Source organism: Marmota marmota, unplaced genomic scaffold, assembly GCF_001458135.2.
Source record: "Marmota marmota marmota unplaced genomic scaffold, marMar, whole genome shotgun sequence".
In the NCBI taxonomy this organism is placed as follows: domain Eukaryota; kingdom Metazoa; phylum Chordata; class Mammalia; order Rodentia; family Sciuridae; genus Marmota; species Marmota marmota.
Window position 1 is genome coordinate 39,365,009 of NW_026000037.1, and position 20,870 is coordinate 39,385,878.

Genomic DNA, 20,870 nt, shown 5'->3' on the forward strand with positions numbered 1-20,870 from the left:
GGATGAGAGGTGGGAGGGAAAGGGAGAGAGAAGGGAAATTGCATGGTAATGGAAGGAGACCCTCAGGGTTATACAGTGGAGGAGGTAGAGAGAGAGGAGGGGAGGGGAGGGGAGAGGTGGGGAGGGTGGAGGGTGGAGGATGGGAAAGGCAGCGGAGCACAACAGACACTAGTATGGCAATTTGTAAATCAATGGATGTGTAACTGATGTGATTCTGCAATCTGTGTATGGGGTGAAGGTGGGAGTTCATAACCCACTTGAATCAAAATGTCGAATATGATATGTCAAGAAATTTGTAATGTTTTGAACAACCCACAATAAAAAATTAAAAAAAAAAAAGACTCAGTTGAGCCATGCTTTACTGACTTAAGACCTACAGGACTGTTGGGTAATAAATAGGTATTGTTGTAAACTGCTAACTTTGTGATAATTTGTGAAGGTGGCAGTAGAGAACAAATGCATCTGTCATTGGCTGATGTGCATGTTAGCCCTTAGTCAACTACAGAGAGTACATAGAATGGGATACTATGAAGATGAAAACTGGTTTTCATATTTCATGAAAACATCATAATAAATGCCTTCCTGGTATAAAGGTACTTCCCCCTGGATTAATTAAACAATAAAGAAATGCTCATGTCCCTGAAAAACTAGGGTGCTGTTTTCATTCTTGTGCTATGATTCCTCCTGATTTCCATGTTATCACATACTTTAAAGATCAATTTTTTTCAACCAACCAGCTGACATTAAGGCCATACTTCAAAGGCAATTGTTGGTCAGAGTATTTTTTCACTTAGTACAAGCTCAAAGTCATCTTCAAAAATACACACGTTGGAAGTTAGAAAGTGTTGGGTTTTTTTTTCCATTAAGAAAATAGGACAAAACTGGTACCCATTTGTACTCTGCTTAGTTCACTGTGAAGTAAAGGGGTGATAAGGGTATAAATATTCTTATTAAGAGGGTATAAATAATTCTGTAGATGGAGAAATTGACCTTGTTTTTGGTCCATAACTAGTAAGCAGTGCACTTGGGATAGAAGTACATGCAAATCTTTAGCACTTTTCTGGGTGACAATTAATTTTGCCTTTTGCTTATGACGGGTTTCTGAATTTGTTATCAGGATTTTAAGCTGCATACCCAAATGTACACTCATACAAACACATATTAAACAATAGTGAAACAGTATGTTTTTTGGCTTGTACATACTTTTTCCCATTTTAAAATTTATATCCATTTTTCCCTAAGTAGAAAAAAAATAAGTGTAAATACACAATATTTTCTTGCTCTACAGAGATTTATCTTTCCTCCCCTAATGCATTTTCTCTGGACTGGCACAAACCCTTAAAGCCAAGGTCTGAGTGAGACAAAGCTCTACAAGGGCACAAAGAGTACATTCTGGGGCGTCCTGCTCACATGCGGACACCTAGGAAATTATTTCACCCTGCCGAGTTGTACAGTTACTCAAAGGCCTCTGCAAGCCTGATTTTAGGACCATGTCAGGCAGCAATGTGAAATCCTAAATGCTCCCCAATCCACTGCTCTTCTGAGAATCCTTCCCCTGATGATGTAAAACTACAGGGCCCTCTGCATTTTCCTTTTCTGCACGAATCTGAGTTCACAATTAGCACATGTTTTAGTAGCATGTGCTTCCCCATGAGATACTCTGTATCTCACATTAAGTATATTATTATCTAAATCAATCCTGCTGCTACATATGCTCAGGTCACATTAGCTAATTGCATCATGTGAGTGAGTGCCATCACTTCAACTGGATGATAAACTTCTGTGGGCAATGATACAATTTTAGTAATCTTTTTCACTCCATATCACATTTATATATACTCACATGTTGTTTGGTACATAATTGTACAGAATAAGCATCTGATAGATTTACATACATGCAACCCCAAAGAGTTGATTAATCTTGCATTTGTGCCAGTATATATGTATTAAGAGTTGTCTGTTACAATAAAAATGCTAAGGAATTTTAAGAAAGCAACATTATAGAGAAAAAGCAACTAGTATATTGAGGATAACAGCAGGCTAGCAATGTAGTATTTAGACTTGGGGAAGAGAAAAGACACAGAGGTATTATGAAAGGAAAAGAAATTTTTGAATAAGATAAAATTTGAAAATTTGTATTATAGTATTAGACCAACAATATCACTATGGCATATTAAAATTTGTTATGCATGGAATAAAATACAAAACAAAAAACCACAATGATGACTTTGAGGAAGTGATAAGAGTCTGGGAAAATCCATCATTCACTTTGGTTGTATTTCAAATTTATTAGTAGAACACAAACATAAAAACACAATTTTTTCTGACAATCTCTCTCTCTCTCTCTCTCTCTCTCTCTCTCTCTCTCTCTCTCTCCTGACTGCCACCATGACCATGAGCTAAACAGCTTCTCTCTTCTGAGCCTTTTCCCCATGATGTGCTCCTTCACCTTGAGCTAAGAACAACAAAGTTGACCATCTGAGACCTCTGAAACCATAAGCCCTAAATAAACTTTTCTTTCTTAAATCTGTTCTTATAGTGAAATTGAGTTACAGTGACACAAAAGTTGACTAAAACAGAAATTGGTACTGACAAGTGGGGTCATTGTGGTAACTAACTGGACCATGTGATTCAGAAACCTTTGGAGTTGGTGGGAGGAATTTTTAAAAGTTTAGAGAAAGATGAAAAAGTTTTGGAATCCTTTAAGTGGAGCTTAGTGGGTGAATCTGGTGGGAGCTCAAAAGACAAGAATGCTGATTAGAGATGTGGACAGTGCTTAGGAGTTTTCAGAAGGAAATGAGGACTCTATTGGGGACTGGACTATAAGACACTCACATTATATTCTGGATAAGAACTTGGCCACATTTCCCCATGTCCTGAATCTTTGTGTGAGGTTGAATTTAAAAGTGATGGACTAATTAAGCTATGGAAGAAATTTTAAGGCAGGAAGCATTCATTCATAGGTGTGGATATTACTGGCAGAATTTAGCTACATTTACTTTGAGAATCAAGAGTAGAAAACATGGCTAAAAGATTTTAAGAACTTGTAGTTTGGTCAGATAAGTGCATGCAAAACTGGGACCAAGGAAAGTGTTCTTGTTGAAGGGGTCACAGCCCCTAAAGACATGCTAAGTACTTTGCATAGAGGTAATAGGAAGAATATCCTGAGGACACCACAGAAAGTAGAAAGACCACACCCAAGGGGCAAGAAGGGCTTGTTTCTTTCTTCAAGATTTTTTTTTCTTCTCCCTCTCTATTCTCTGCCCTCACATCCACAACATATGTGAAACCAAGTACTTTGTATGAATTAGGATACTGAGGACAGGGATGTCTGAATAATACATTACAGTTGTGTTGTGTATTCTTTTTTCTCCTATTTTTACATTTTTATTTTTTCTTAATATTTCAGTGTGTGTTTTATATACTCTACTGTCTTCTCACTTACTTGTCTACCAAAAATTACTTCTTCTCTCTTCTCCTGCTACTAACCTTCTTCTTTAGATTTCTGTTTCACACTTCCTAAGATATAATAACTCTATATCCTCACTTCATACCCCTCAACATCTCATCCTACATCTTACCCCAGTTCTTTTCCACCATCAGAAACTGTAAACCCTTTTGCAAACCTACTGTTTATATTTTAGATAATAATTGAACTCACAATTTCTGTGTATTGTAACCAAACTCTAAATGTCTTAATAGCAACTATTGGTTTAAGGTTTAATATTGTATGTATTGGAATCTGTTAACATTGACCTTCCCCTCAAAGGAGAGGTATTGGAAACTTGCAGGGGCACTATAACTCTATAGGGTAAAAACAGTAACACCTTAAATCATCAGTGCTAGAAGGGAAGATATATGAACAACATGAAAAGACAAGGGAAGAAAGTGCCCCACACAAATCAAGATACTACATTATTAGAATCCATGGCCAGCACAGCACATAGAAATTAAATAGAAGGAGTTCAAGATGTACATAATTAAAATATTCTGTGAATTAAAGGAGGATATAAGAAAGCAAATACAGGTAGCAAAAGATCATTTCAATAAAGAGCTACATAAGCAAATACAGGAAGTAAAAGATTCCTTCAAAAAGGAGATAGAGATTCTAAAAAGACAACAAACAGAAATCCTTGAAATGAAAAAAAACAATAAGCCAAATTAAAAGTTCAATTGAAAGCATCACCAACAGATTAGACCACTTAGAAGACAGGACCTTAGACAATGAACAAAAAATATATAATCTTTAGAAGAATGTAGACCACACAGTGAAGATGGTAAGAAACCATGAGCAGAACATTCAAGAAATATAGGATAGCAATAAGAATACCAGTTTATTGGGATAGAGGAAGGCCTAGAGTTCCAAACCAAAGGAATGTACAATCTATTCAATGAAATAATATCAGAAAATTTTCAAACATTAAGAATACATTGGAAAGCCAAATATGAGAGGCTTACAGAACAGCAAATGTACAAAATCACAACAGATCCTCACCAAAGCACATTATAATGAAATTGCCTAGCATACAAAATACGAAGAGAATTTTAAAAGCCACAGGAGAAAGGAATCAGATCACATATAGGGGAAAATCAATTAGGAGATCTGCAGATTTTTTAACTCAGACCCTGAAAGCTAGAAGACCCTGAAATACATATCAAGTTCTGAAAGAAATTGCCAACCAAGAAGCTTATGTCCAGCAACATTAAGCATTAGATTTGATGATGAAATAAAAACTTTCCATGATAAACAAAAGTTAAAAGAATTTACAACTCAGAAGTCTGCACTACAGAACATCCTCAGCAAAGTATTCCATGAAGAGGAAATGAAAAACAATAATGAAAATCAGCAGAAGGAGTTATTACACTAAAGGAAAGACAACTCAAAGGAGAAACCAAGTCAAATTAAGTACCAAAAATAAACAAAAATGGCTGGGAATATAAATCATGCCTCAATAATAATTCTGAATGTTGATGGCATAAACTCACCAATCAAAATCCACAGACTGGCAAACTGGATTTAAAATAAAAACCAAAAACCTAACAAATGCTTCCACCAACTCCAAGAGACTCATCTCATAGGAAAAGACATCCACAGATTGAAGGTGAAAGGTTAGGAAAAATCATACCACTTACATGGACTGCTGAAGCAAGAAGGGATTTTCATCCTCATATCAAATAAAGTAGACTTTAATCTAAAATTAATCAAAAGGGATAAAGAAGGACATTTCATACTGCTCAAGGGAACCATACACCAAGACATAACAATTATAAATATATATACACTCCCCAAATGGAGCTATATATTCATCAAACAAACACTTCCCAAGTTCAAGAATCAAATAGACCACAACACAATAATTCTGGGTGACTTTAACACACCTCTTTCACCACTGGATAGATCTTCCAAACAAAAGATGAACAAAAAAACTATAGAATTCAATAATACAATCAATCACTTAGAATTAACTGACATGTTTAATATTTCATCCTTCAATGAGCAAATACACTTTCTTCTCAGCAGCACATGTATCCTTCTCTAAAATAGACCATATATTATGCCACAAAGCAACTCTTAACAAATACAAAAAAGTAGATATACTACCAATCTATCAGACCACAATGGAATAAAATTAGAAATCAATGATAAAATAAAAAATAAAAGCTACTCCAACACTTGGAGATTAAATAATATTCTACTGAATGAACAATGGGTTGCAAAAGACATCAAGGAGATTAACAAATTCATTTAACAGAGGTAAATGAGAACACCGATACAACATATCAAAATCTCAGGGACACTATGAAGGCAGTTCTAATAAAAAAGTTTATTGCATGGAATTCATTCCTTCAAAGAAAAAAAAAATTATATCTCAAAGCCCTAGAAAAGGAACAAATCAACCCCCAATGCAGTAGAAGACAGGAAATAATTAAAATAAGAGCTGAAATCAATGAAATTGAAGCAAAAGAAACAATTGACAACACAAAAAGTTGGGTCTTTGAAAAAATAAATAAAATTAATAAATCCTTAGCTATGTTAATGAAGAGAAGGGGAAAGAAAACTCAAATTACTAACATCTGTGATTAAAAAAAAGGAAATATCATGGCAGACACTATGGAAATACAGAAGATAAATATAGATTATTTTGAAAATTTGTATTCCAGTAAAATAGAAAATATCAAAGGCATCGTCAAATTTCTAAAGTCATATGATTTGCCCAAATTGAATCAGGATGTTATACACAATTTAAACAGATCAATTTCAGACAATGAAATAGAAGATGCCATCAGAAAACTACCAACCAAGAAAAGCCCAAAACTGGATGGATACACAGTTGAGTTCTACAAGACCTTTGAAGAAGAACTAATACCAGTAATCTTCACTTTATTTTGGGAAATAGAAAAAGAGGGAGTACTTCCAAACTCATTCTATGAGGCCAGTATTGTCCTGATTCCAAAACCGGGAAAAGACACATCAAAGAAAGAAAACTTCAGATCAATATCTGTAATAAACATAGATGTAGTTTTCTCAATAAAATTCTGGCAAATCAAATACAGAAATATATCAAAAAGATAGTACACCCTGATCAAGTGGGGTTCATCCCAGGGATGAATGGTTGGTCGTCCTATGGAAATCAATAAATGTAATTCATCACATCAATATACTTAAAGATAAGAATCATATGATCATCTCAATAGATGCAGGAAAAGTATTCAATGAAATAAAGCACCCCTTAATGTTTAAAAACAATAGAAAAACTAAGGATAACAGGAACATATCTCAGCATTGTAAAAGCCTATCTTTGCTAAGCCCCAGGCCAATATCATTCTAAATGGAGAAAAATGGAAAGCATTCTCTGTAATAACTGGAATAAGACAGGAATGCCCTCTTTCACCACTTCCCTTTAATATAGTCCTTGAAACACTAGCCAGAGCAATTAGACAGATGAGAGAAATTAAAGGGATATAGAGAGGAAAATAAGAATTCAAATTAGCACTATTTTCTGGTGATATGATTCTATATCTAGAAGACTCAAAAAAATCCACCAGAAAAATTCTAAAACTAATAAATGAATTCAGCAAAGTAGTAGTATATAAAATCAATACCCATAATCAAAGGCATTTCAAATCCTCTGAAAGGGAAATAAGGAAATCTACCCCAATTACAATAGCCTCAAAAAATACTTGGAATCAATCTAATGAAAGAGGTGGAAGACCTCTACAATAAAACTATAGAACACTAAAGAAATAAAAGATGAAAAGATCTGCCTTGTTCTTGGATAGGCAGAATTAATATTGTCAAAATGACCATACTACCAAAAGCACTCTACATTAATGCAATTCCAATTAAAAGCCAATGACATTCCTTATAGAAACAGAAAAAACAGTCATGAAATTCATCTAGAAAAATAAGAGACCCAGAATAGCTAAAGCAATCCTAAGCAAGAAGAGTGAAGCAGGTGGCATCACCATATGGGACCTTAACCTATACTACAGAGCAATCAATAGTAACAAAAACAGCATGGTATTGGCATCAAAATAGACCAATCATACCGAATAGAGGACACAGAGACAAACCCACATAATGAAAGTTGTATTATATTAGACAAAGGCACCAAAAACATATATTTGAGAAAAGATAGCCTTTTCAACAAATGGTGCTGGGAAAACTGGAAATCCATATGCAATAAAATGAAATTAAACCCCTATCTCTCACCATGCACCAAAGTCAACTCAAAATGTATCAGGGACCTAGGAATTAAATCAGAGAAACGAAAAAGTAAGCCCAAATCTCCATCATGTCGAATTAGGCCCTGACTTCCTTAATAAGACTCCTCTAGCACAAGAATTAAAACCAAGAATCAATTAATGGGATAGATTCAAACTAAAAAGCTTCATATCAACAAAAGAAACAATCTGTGAGGTCAATAGAGAGCCTACATTTTGTGAGCAAATTTTTACCCCACACATATCAGATAGAGCACTAATTTATAGAGCATTAATCTCTAGGATATACAAAGAACTCAAAAATCTTAACACCAAAAAAATAAATAACACAATCAATAAATGGGCCAAGGACCTGAACAGATGCTTCCCAGAAAAATACAATCAATCAACAAATATATGCAACAATATTCAATGTCTCTAGCAATTAGAGAAATGCAAATCAAAACCACTCTAAGATTTCATCTCACTACAGTCAGAATGGCAGCTGTTATGCATACAAACAACAATAAGTGTTGGCAAGGATGTGGGGAAAAAGGTATATTCATACATTGCTGGTGGGACTGCAAATTGGTGCAGCCAATATGGAAAGCAGTATGGAGATTCCTCAGAAAACTGGGAATGGAACCACCATTTGATCCAGCTATCCCACTCTTCTGTATATACCCAAAGGACTTAAAAACAGCTTACTACAGGGACATAGCCACATCCATGTTTATAGCAGTATAATTCACAATAGCTAAACTGTGGAACCAACCTAGATGCCCTTCAGTAGATGAATGGATAAAGAAAATGTGATATATATATATATATATATATATATATATATATATATATATATACACACACACACACACACACATATATATACACACACACACACACACATATATATATATATATACACACACACACACACACACAATGGAATATTATTCAGCATTAATAAAGAATAAAATTATGGCATTTGCAGGTACAGGGATGGAGCTGGAGAATATCATGGTAAGTGAAGTTAGCCAATCCTAAAAAAACAAATGCGAAATGTTTTCTCTGATATATGGATGCTGATTCATAATGGAGTTGGAGGGTGGAGCATGGGAGGAATAAATAAACTCTAGATAGAGCAAAGGGGAAGGAGGGATGGGGGGCAGGGCATGGGGGTAGGAAAGGCAGTGGAATGAGATGGACATCATTACTCTAAGTACATGTATGAAGACATGAATGGTGTGACTCGGTGTACAACCAGAGATATGAAAAATCGTGCTCTATATGTGTAATATGAATTGCAATGCATTCTGCTGTCATATATAACAAATAAGAGTAAATTTAAAAAGAATTACTTCATGGAAGAACATGCTAGCCCACGTAATAACCATTTAAAATATATTTAAAAGTTTAAAAAGACATGGACAAGGCCATTTCCTCCTTGGTTCAATCCAAATAATTTGAGATTTATTGTCATGATTCACAAAGATTTTGAGTCTTAAAAACATGAAAGCCCCAGCTGGTTTTCTTGGCTCAGGCATCTTTTTATGACTATTTTGTAAGACAAGCCACTTAACAGAACTAACACTGATTTAAGCTCACCTCTTACAAAAGTGCTGAAAAGTGATTGGATCAAAAAGAAGAAGGCAACAATAAGCAGAGGTTTCATTATAAAATGCAAAAGGATCTACATAGTTTATTAAAATTTCAGAGCCAGAGAGATCTTGCATGGCAGTGAACCTCAGACATTGTCTCAACTTTACCCCCCAAAATGTAACTGGGTGAAAGTCAGCTCAGAGATGATCCAGACCTCCCCAACCCTCCAAATATTTGCACTTAAAGAAAAGGTAAAGTTTATATGTACAAGCTATTTCTCCAAGTCCACCTGGCTGTCTAAGGCTGATAGTCTAAAAAACCAAAGGGAAGAATTCCAGGGATAGCAGGAAATTAGAATTTTTGTGGTTTTTACACTTTTTCAGAGACATCTGCTTACAGTCATCCTTATGGTATCACTATTTCCATAGTTTTAGAACAACTATTTTCAAATTTGGGTCCAAAGCATGTTTTCTTCCTTCCTGCCAATCTGTATTTTTTAGAAAGTTGGACAAAGTGCTAAATTAATATGGAACACAGCTCACCAAGATGGGCAACCACAGTCAAAACTGGAAAACAGTATCTTTGCTTCCTTGAGTCCTCAGAATATCCATTCTTTTTCTTTTTTGTTTTCTTTTACTTTTGGTTAGCAGTTTTTTTTTTGTCATCTTGGCATAATCTATACTTGAGAGGAAAAACACTGATATACACACATAAAACACAACATATACACTGTGTATATACTATTATATTATTTGTTCATACCCTAGTCTTGATGGATATTTGTATTTAATTTTTTTTCTTCTTTCTTTTTTGAAGTGCTGGGGACTGAACACAGGGCCTGACATATGGTGGGTGTATGGTCCATCACGAAGCCACACCTCCAGACCTCTAAAACTGTTTCTTTTACCATTGAAAATTAAAATGCCTGCATTCTCTGTAAAATAAATATAATCCAAACATATCTGTATCTCACCAATTTTCGGATATGGGACAAGTTTCATTAAATGTTATAGTTCAAATTCTATGGGTCTTATCCTCATCTGCTAAGTAGGAATTTTAGTCTTTTGCAAAAATCCTTATCCAAGGACCCCATGATCTCTACTGGGTCTCTTCTATGTGTAATAAATTTGTCCATCAAGGGTTGGGGCTGTGGTTCAGTGGTAGAACACTTGCCTAGCATGCATGAGGCCCTGGGTTCGAACCCCAGCACCACATAAAAAAAAAAAACTAAATAAACAAAATAAAGGTATTGTGTTCATTTACAATTAAAAATACTTTTTTTAAAAAAAAATTGTCCATCAACCATAGTTCACCATGGAACCATGTGATACTTTTCACATTCCTCATTCCCTGTGCTAGCCCCGCTGGTGGCCAATGTCTTTTCCTCTTAAGAATTCCCCTTGCCTAACATTCCTGAGCCACCACAACATGCCAATGCTTGCTGAGACAAGGCTTGCAACGGTCCCAGGCTTGCCTGTTCTTGAAATCCTTACAGTATGTTGGCGTTTGCTGGAGAGGGAAATTGTTCTCCCTGTTGTGGACACACCATTTCATCTAGAATATGAACAAGATGCCTTTATTGACCTCATTTCTCTTCCTTCTATGCTTCCTTTTATAAATCTCTCAGTTACTTTAGTTTAAACAAACAATCTCTTTACGGAAATCAATTCTTTCAAGTGAGGGTTTTGAGAGAAACTCTTCCATCCGTCCTTGGGGCTTTTACCAACTTGGAGGAGACAAATGTAACATATAAAAATAGACATAATAAAAGAGTTAATGTGTGGCTTTAGAATAGGATGCATTTTGTGGCACAGAAGAGGAAATAAATTCTTTTTGGTTGACTGGGCTGAGGAGACTTCAAGGACAAAGTTTTAATAAACAAAGAGAAGATCAGCAGCCCATTTAGATAGCACGGACACCTGGGAGGTGGGAGAGGCACCATGTGTGCAGAGCAGGCTAGGTGTCATTGGGGTCTGGGGCACTGAAGGAATGTGACTTGAGGAACCCAGCTTTTCTCAGCATCAGGGTCTATCATAATCCCCCCATTATGAGCCAAGCTCCAATGCAACGACATTCAAACTTGATGGTTTAGTCCAGGACTTTTTAAAGACAAACTAGTTTTTATGTGTGTTTATTTATTTTGGAAAGAATGTGATCACCAGAAGTTGCCCAGAATAGCTTCCTGGTGAATTTTAAGATATGTAAAAATACAGATTGTGTTTCCATTTCTTTTTCTGGTTGAAATGTACCACTTTGGCAGTAAGAATGGGATAAAAGTAATGAATGCATAGCACAGTTTTTTCCCAAGTGGTGAATACTCAACTAATACTCAAAGAGAGAAAGTCAATTTCTGTAAAAAGTAAAGACTTTGCTTAATTTCTCCATGTCTTACAAAACTGTGCTCAGCACAACTATGTGGTTTTAAACTGCGTGTCCCAAAGAAGACCTCCCTCTTACACACACACACACACACACACACACACACACACACACCATACATATACCTCCAACTAGGAGATCATCACTTTCATGTGTTTTATAAATAAGTATCTTGAACAAGATTTCCTTGAAGGGAAACAAGGGTTCCATGGCTTAAAACATTTGAGAACTCTATTCTTAGAATTACTGAATCCACTCCCCTGAAGAAGGACAAGAAACATATTTTAAACCATGAGAGATTTGTGGTTCCAGGAGATTCATTAATCTGATTAAGAACATTTTACAGTAATAATTTCAAAAAGGAGAGAAAAATATGGTGAACCATAAATAAAGATGAAATAAGTAGCAGAAAAAACTCTAACTTCTCTAATTTTTTATAAGCTGTTGACTAGGTAAAAGTTTTAAACAATTAAAATTAAATATTAGATACTAACAAATATTGTCTTATATATAATACCAGCACTTCTTTGTAGTAGGGTTATGGGTAGAAATGCAGAATGGAAGCTTATTATTTTTTAACAAACAGATATTCTAGTGGCGGAATGATTAATAGCCAAAAAGAATTTATTTCCTCTTCTATGCCATAAAATGCATCCTATTCTAAAGCCACACATTAAATCTTTTATTATGTCTATTTTTTATATGTTACATTTGTCTCCTCCAAGTTGGTAAAAGCCCCTACTGGATACCAAATGGGGGAATAATTAATAGTATTGGACATCTGAGGAAAATCTCTGGGTTTGAGAATGGAGATCCATGCACAGAGCATCTTATAAAAGTATACTATGAACGGTTGACCAGGCAGAAATCTTGATTAAAGTTTTAATGAAGTGGTTAGGAGAACCGTTAAGTGGTAGAAAAAAAAAGCCTGAAAAGAGGACATATTATACAGCAGGGGATATTCATTAAGGTAAGGATGAGATGGAAATAATCACCTTATAACATTAGTTTGGCTTATGGGAAAGAATTTGGAAGAAGACATGATAATAAAAGCTAGGACCATAAAGGAAAATGAATAGAGAATGAAAGCTAAACTATTTCAGTGAAGGTTGAGCCAACTGGGGGATCGGATGAGTGCCATTGGTTGCAGGATTTTAAAAGACAAAATCTGAAGACAGTTGTTATAGTTGTCATGTGTAACCTGTAATAGTAATCATTTATGATACTGATGAGACAGTTAATGTAAGCATTTGAAAACTAATTTATTATTAATAACAGAATATTATTATGAGGAGTGTCAATTCGTATTTTTATTTGGAACGTGTTTATTTCAGTTCATCTCTTGAGTACTATGATAAAAGTATATAATGATTATGCCATACCTGTGGTCTGAAAACATGAGTGATGCGCACTCTGTTATCTATGAGATATAACACATTCAGGAGGTACATGCCACTTCTGCATGACACTTGTCCTTGAGTGTCTCTGGGTAGCTCTTCTCAAGTGAATTGATAATGTCACGTCTCAGAACATGATACCCCTAAACACTGTACCTTGGCATAGTGAATATTTTAAGGTGAAGGAATTGGAGAAAAACCACAAAAGCTCCTCCCGACTCCCCCAAGAAGGGTCACAGAAATTATAATTTCTTCCCCCCAAAGCTTACCAGAAAACCTAGGAATGTAATTTTCTGACCTTTTTCCATCTACCCTGAAGATCCTCATGTGACAGTTGTCCTGTCCTGTCTGGGGAGAAGGACTGTGACAGAGACAAAACAATCTGAACAATCAGTCCACAGACCCCCCCACCCCCTGCTCCCCATTATCACCATGAGGTCTTACCTCTTATGTCCACAACTCCCACTTCTGTCATCAGGGTCACATAAGAATGCTCAGTTTTATCTGTGTCTTTGGGTGTTCATTTGTGAATCCTCCTTTGTCATGTAGAACTGTGATTAAGTAAATTTGCTCTCCTTTTCCTCTATTAATCTGCTGTATGTTTGTTACAGGGGCATGTGATTACTTATGCTGGAACTTGGTCCCCAGGGCGGTGATATTGGGAGGGATGCGAACTCCTAAAAGGTGGAACCTAGCAATAGATCCTTAGTTTAACTAGAGGCTTGCCCTCTGAAGGGATCGAGGTATTTCTTGCAAGACCCTGGTAAAGTTCTTATAACAAGGTTGTTAGAGAAGCCTGACCCTGGCCCCACCCTGAGTTTCTGACTTTGTATTTTTTGAAATGTGATCCTCCCAAGTGTGCTTCACCATCCAATATGGGGCTCTTTCCATAGCCTGTGCCAAGCTGTTTGTATTTCAAACTTCTAAAACTGTAATCTAAATAAACCTCTTTTCTTGATGAAGTTAGCTCAACTCAGGTATTTTGTTACAGTAATGGAAATGAACCAACACAAAGTGTCAGGCATGAACTAGCAATGGTTGAGGAGAATATATCACTTTTTCTCCCCTCCAATAAGAAAAGAAATAATAAAATAAGTACATAGAACTATGAACCTAGTGATGCTTGTCAAGGTGTGTTGAGGTTAGAGACCTAATCAACTACCTGAAACATTTGTCTACCACCATAAAATTCATTCACATCATCACAGTTGGGGACAGAAATTATTCTGCCAAGAAGTTTTGCTGAGATATGAGAGCTTAATATGGAGTTCTTTCATGTGATACAGAATATGAGTCTTTAATACAAGCTGGAATGACTTCGGACAGAGTCCCCGAACTCTACCCACCCATCACCCTTTTTATTTGACAGAAGAAATCCACTTGCCAAACTATTTGTCATGGAAGCTATCATTCTAAATTGGCTCGTCTGACAAACATTTTGGCCATAGGAATAATTCAAACCTCTTCATGAAGTCCCTATATTCAGCATTAAATATTCACTCTCATATCTTAGATGAATTCACAGGAAGAATGAAAAAACATAAAAGATACTATTTTAAAATATAAAATATTTCACCAAACAAACATCCTGGAAAAAAAAAAACTGGAAATGAATAGTTCTGAAGACTTTGCTGTTGCTGGAGGCAGTGATCCTATAAGCTGAAATCAAAGGCAGCAAAGCTCTGTCAACTTTTAAGGAAGCCAAAATCTACAGACACCCGGGGACACCAGAGCAGTTTTCAGATGATTACTTCTCCTCAGATGACCTGAAAGTGAGATGTGAATTCATAATGCTCATTTTGCTGACTTTCAGGCCTCATGAAAACTCACCTTCCTGTCTAGAGAGCATGCGATGTGGTATGATAAAAATTCTTCCTGAAGACCTAATAATAGCTGTGCTTTTAGAACAAGCCTGGTCTCAGCTAGCAAAACCAGTGCTGGGGCAGGGGGTCGGTTCCCCTTGTTTGCTGATATAGGTGTTTGTCAGTTGAGTGTCTTGCGTGTCTGGGCACAGAAGGGAGCGCTAAACTGATCGTCATAAGATGATTTTCACAGAGCCACGTGAATGAATTCCACAAAGTTTACTTTTTATTCAAGCCAAAACATTGTTGTCTTCTCACTGCAATTTAAAATTGAGCATGTTTTGCTTTACATTTGTAGCTATGTACCCAATTTAAATTGATATAATTTTTAGAGTTAGTTTTATATTCTGCCTCTATGAAGGGAAGTAATATCAAAAACTCTGTGTGTGTGTGTGTGTGTGTGTGTGTGTGTGTGTTCTGGAAAGGAAATACATCGCTTTCATTAGATTTTCAAAGAGATTCATGACCTCCACAGGTCAAGACTACTAATAATGACTTCTTTCAGAGTATGTCCTTGCCTCTATTCAGTTCAACTCTCTAATAAATATTAGGTTGAACCATTCACATCTGCCAACGTGTGACCATTTTTTGACTTACAAAATCAACAGTCGTACAAAGCTCACCCTCATATCCTAGATGAATTCACAGGAAGAATGAAAAAACATGGAACACAAATTACTATATATATTGAACTCAGAATCAAGTTTGAAGGAAATCTTGGTATTTTGAGATATGAAGTAGAAATATTCTACAATGAAAGACAACAAAGATAAATGTGAAGTCCCACATTGAGTTGCATAATTTTTTTTTAGGCATTGGGTAAAAGAGATATTTCACCATGCCTATAAAAGAAACCCCAAAGACTTAGATAAAGATAAGTTCAATATGAGTTAATGTCATGGCGGAGTTAAGTCAATCTAAGCATTAGAAGAATCTTAGATTTCACTGAGCACTATCTTTTTGTAAGACATGAGTTAGATATTTGATACTTACTTTCTTGTTTAATTCTTTTTTATTTTTTTAATTTCTTTTAATTAAACATGACATGACACATGACAGTACAATGATTTGACATATCATACATTTGAATCAGATGGGATATAATTTCTCATTTTTCTGAGTGTACAGGTTACAGAATTACATTGGCCATGCAGTCACATATATACCCACTCGTTTAATTCTTAACAGCACTTTGAGGTGAGTACCAGAGGCTCGACTTTAAAGGTCATGAAACTGAGCCCAGAAAAGTTGTATAAATTATCGATAGCTAATAAGTATCAGTGATGGAAAAGGTAATTAGTGACAAAAGTCACCATTGCTAAGATTGGTTGTGCTCTTCCTGTAAGCCAGTTACTACATTGTTACATTGCCTACATTGCCATGTTTCTACATTATTTCCTGTAATTCTAATGATAATACCTATTAGGTTAACATTATCATTCTCATTTTACAGGTTGCATCTAGCTTGATATAGGTTTTCAAGCTCCAGCTTCAGACACAATCAGAGACAACAACCTTAGGATTAGCCAGCTTGCATGGTTAAGAAAATTCAATTCCTGTGTTGTATTTGGTTGTGCTTCTTGGATCAAATTAGGAATGATACACATGTATAAACCTATCTGTGCTTATCTTTTCATAAAACTTGGGGACATTAAACACCCAAATATTAACAATAGTTATATCTAGAAAATAGAATTCATAGTGATTTCTAACTTCTGTTTTCTCAAATGTGAATTCTAAATTCTTGACAGTAAGCTTAAGTTACTTAAGATCTAATAGAGCCAAGATGAGTCATTTTGATATCCACATTACTAAGACTATTTATCCAAAAAAACATGTATAATTGAACCTATGAATTTGAGCTCTTACATGGTACCAGAAGTGCATATGAGTTCTCCAAAACTTGGATAAATAGAAAGTGTGCAAGTAAAAGATAAATGCATTAGATAAAGCTTTAGTTAAAAGCTAAATTATTTAAAAAGAAAATCAATGGAACCAGATAGTCATTGGCCCTGCAAAGATACAAGTCCCATTGGACAGTTTCTTTCTGCAGGAGTCTGGAAGAGAGTTTGGCTGTCACTGTGTTCCTCAGTGAGCAGGCTACAGGCTTAAGGAACCTAAAGCTGTCCTGCAGGCCCATCAGACCAACAGGTTCATCTGTGGCCTGGGGCTCAGAGGAAAGTCAGGTGAAAGTCTGAGTAGTGACCTTTCAAGGAGGTGAGCTTAGCTTAGCACAGAGAAGACAGGAGGAAAGGAGGAAAAAGAAATAAAAGAGAAAATCCAGCACGAAGGTCAGAGAGAAGTGGGAGATTAGGTTCAGGCAAGAAATGTGGCTGAAATAGCAGAAGGCAGTTGAGCAAGTTAGGAATAAGGAGAAGAAATGGGGACAATAGGAGAAAAAGTGGCAAAGAAAAGTGCAAACTTGGAAGAAGGGCACGGAGGAGGAAAGCAGCTCAGGACATGGCAACAGGAAGCAGAGAGCTCCACTCACCAGGGAAAAAATTCAAACCCAAAGACACAACCCCAGCAACCAACTTCTTCCAGCCGCTCCCTATCTCCCCTGCAGTTATGACCCAGTTAATCCATATCAGGGGCTATTCCACTGATTAAGTTAGAGCTCTTATAATTTAATCATTTCCCCTCTGAATGGTTTTGCACAGGAGCTTTTGGGGACACCTCATATCTAAGACATAACACATATTGTCTGTGGCTGCTCTCTCTAAAATGACGAGTTCTGTGGGAACAATAGAGGCTGTTGGTCCTTTGAACACAACATATTTGTTCTCTGTCCCACAGTGAAAACCTTTGCAAACCCCTGACCGGGGACATTGCTTTTTTGAAAAGATTGCTTCTCACATTGATACAATGATCTTGATCTGAAAGAATGAGGTACTTCCAAAGGGTGAGGAGGACACTCCTATCAGGATCCTACTTAGACAACTCTCACTCCTGTTTGGCTCCATTATACTGTTGCTCCAGAATCCTGTGTTAGTCTGACTTTTTTAAGTTTTAAAGATTTTTTTTTTTTAGCCAGTTAACAATAGCACCTAAGATTATCACTCTAACATTCTTGTCTCTATTTGGCAAAATAAGTTTGGTCAACAAATGATGGCAATTATACTCTGAATTTTGCTTCTCACACTTACTTACTTTTTTTTTTTAATTTCTGGAGGATGGCATGTCAATAAAACAAAGGAAAAGCCATTTCCTTCAGATAAACACCCTAGGCCATAATAAAATTAAGTCTTCTCTTAGTTATTTAGCTCCTGATCTAGATTTTCTTGATTGTTTAAGATTCTTTCTGAATATCATGCAAAGTATTATGTTAAATAAAAATCCATATAGCCCCCAGAAGGATCTTGGGCTCCACATTGGAAAGAATGCTAAAGCCTATATAGCAGAAGGTATCACCAGGTAAATCAGCTTAAATTTCAGCACACAGAGTTTTATGGGTTTTTTGTTTTGTTTTTGTTTTTGTCTTGTCACCACAATTGATGCTCTGGATTAAACCCAGAGCCTTGTGCATGCAGGTCAAGCACTCTACCAACTGAGCTATATGCCCAGCCCAACATATAGAGTTTTTATAGTATGTTAAAAACATCAACTTTTTTTTCATAACTTTGAGAAATATGCTGTTTAACTATGTGATTGCTGTGTAGCGTAAAAGTGCAGGCAGGTCACAGAAATCTCAGAAATGATGAACTCTTAAAACTGTCTTTTCAAAATCTTAGTTGAACGTTTTACTAAAATTTAGTTTTTTATTTGGTTCTGTTTTGTTTTGGTACTGGGGATTGAGCGCAGGGGCACTTTACTCCTGAGTTACATTTCTAGCCCTTTTTATTTTTATTTTGAGAAAGAATCTCACTAAGATTCTGAGGGTGCCCTCAAACTTGCAATCCTCCTGCCTCAGCCTCCCTAGTCACTGGGATTACAGGCTTCACCACCATAAACCACCATGCCTGGCTAGAACTCAGTTTATGAGCTAATCAGGAAACCCTATAACTGAATACATAGTTTCAGCTATAATTTATTATGTAAGTAGTATTTCTTTTCTTTGAAACAGTAAAGGCTCAACATTATTACAATGGCAATACTTCCACAGCCACCTTTGTAAAACTTCCTTTTTTATTACAGAATTCATCAGACTTTGTGTAGGTGATATTATTGTCTCTACATACAACAATCAGAATCAAATCATAATGTTGTGCTAGAAAATGAAAGCCAAAGGTCATTTTTTCTCTCAATGCATTTGTTTTGTTAGATTGATTCATTGCATTGATTTGTTTTATTAGATTGATTGCTTCATTACATCCATCCTTTAGAATATTTAGAAAAGTGAAATAACATTGTGTTTGTGTGTATGAATGTGTGTATATATACACATACACACACATAAACAAAATCAGTATTGTAAAAGTCCTAAGTGAGGTTAAGTGGAAGCCTACACACTGTTTTACTGGCACATGTGCAAACACATCCTACTGGAAGTAGAGTCACCCCATTAACCATTGACCTTCCAATTAGAACTTCGAGGTAGAATTTTGTAATTGGCACAATATTCAAAAGTAAGCAGTAATTATATAATTTATAAAAGTCTCCACTCATTATGACACAGCCACACAGAGGAGACAGAGAATCCATGCAGTGTTGCCTAACCCATTGACTGTACAAATGGCTCAGCCGCATGACCACAATTACCATAGGCTGAACAATGAGAAATGGCTCTGTTCAGCCCAGTGCTCATCTCTTACAGGGTGCTTGCACCTTACACTGCTGGCTCAGGACTTCTTTTTTTAAGAAAACTAGCTGATGATGTGTAATACATCAGAATACAATAGAAAAATAGACTTTCAGAATCAGTGTGAAACTAGTTTGTGTTTCAATTCATCAAAAAGAAGATTGCTTCCAAAATGGGGTTGTTGCCATGAATTAAGAGTAAATAGATGCAGTCAGACTCGATACTGCTGGAATCCAAGAAAATCACCGATGGCCTCAGTGCTCTGGTATTAACTCTGGACACAAGAGGTAGGGGCATAGGAGGCTGGAGATGACTACTCATTTTATGCAAAAAACCACATTCACATTCACCTTTTCCATTACTATTCATCCATCTGTTCTCTTTACAAGCCTCAGAATCATAATAGATCACATACATACTTTCAAATTTGGCCTGTTGTGATTTATGTATCAAAACATATGTTTCACCGTAAACTGATATTATTTAATGATTGTTCAGATATCAGAAGAAGTCCAGAATGATATAAAATAATTTTTAAAACATAAAATCGCACAACAATTATTCCTTATCCTTTTACAAGATGCCATTAAAGCCTACCTGTTTTAAAAATGAAGGACATTAAATATTAATGTAATGTATATAATTATAATATATTGTTTTAATTATTTTGTTATGTTTTTGGTATGGTAAGTTAAACAGCTCAAGAGATGAGAAGAGACAGTATGTTGATCACAGTTTTCAAGTGGAGGAAGCCTTGAGGTCAGAGGCAAGAGGCAGAAAAAGAAGAGAAACTGAAACAAGACACTTTACTGTGATTGCTTTAGTGAGTAATCAGTAGGGCAGGATTAGCAGGCTTAAGATGGGCTATTTTGAACAGTTTCAGTGGACTGTGGGGCCCACAGGCTGTTCTTAGTGGCCTGGTACCTGGGCCTGGGGCGATTAGGGAAAGCAGAGGGTGGCCCAGAGTATGAGAGCTCATAAAGGAGGTGGTTCTCTCAGGGGAGCTCTGCATTTGTGGGTTTTCACTTGCTGATGAGTTGTTTACCATGCATGGGAATCGGCCACACTTGGAGGGACAGTCTGTCCAGGGTCAGCAAGGCCCCAGATATTAAGGCATCACAGCACAGATAATAAAAAACATAGTTAATACAAATATTCACCCAGCTTTGTTGTGGAGTGTTGACTACATTC

The 20,870-nt window shown here is 36.1% G+C and overlaps 1 non-coding gene across 1 annotated transcript; it reads left to right on the forward strand.

Moving 5' to 3' along the window:
- The first annotated feature begins 10,445 nt into the window (after positions 1-10,445).
- On the forward strand, positions 10,446-10,518 carry Trnaa-agc. Its single transcript has one exon. It is a non-coding gene; the product is annotated as a tRNA-Ala (tRNA).
- The last annotated feature ends 10,352 nt before the right edge of the window (positions 10,519-20,870 follow it).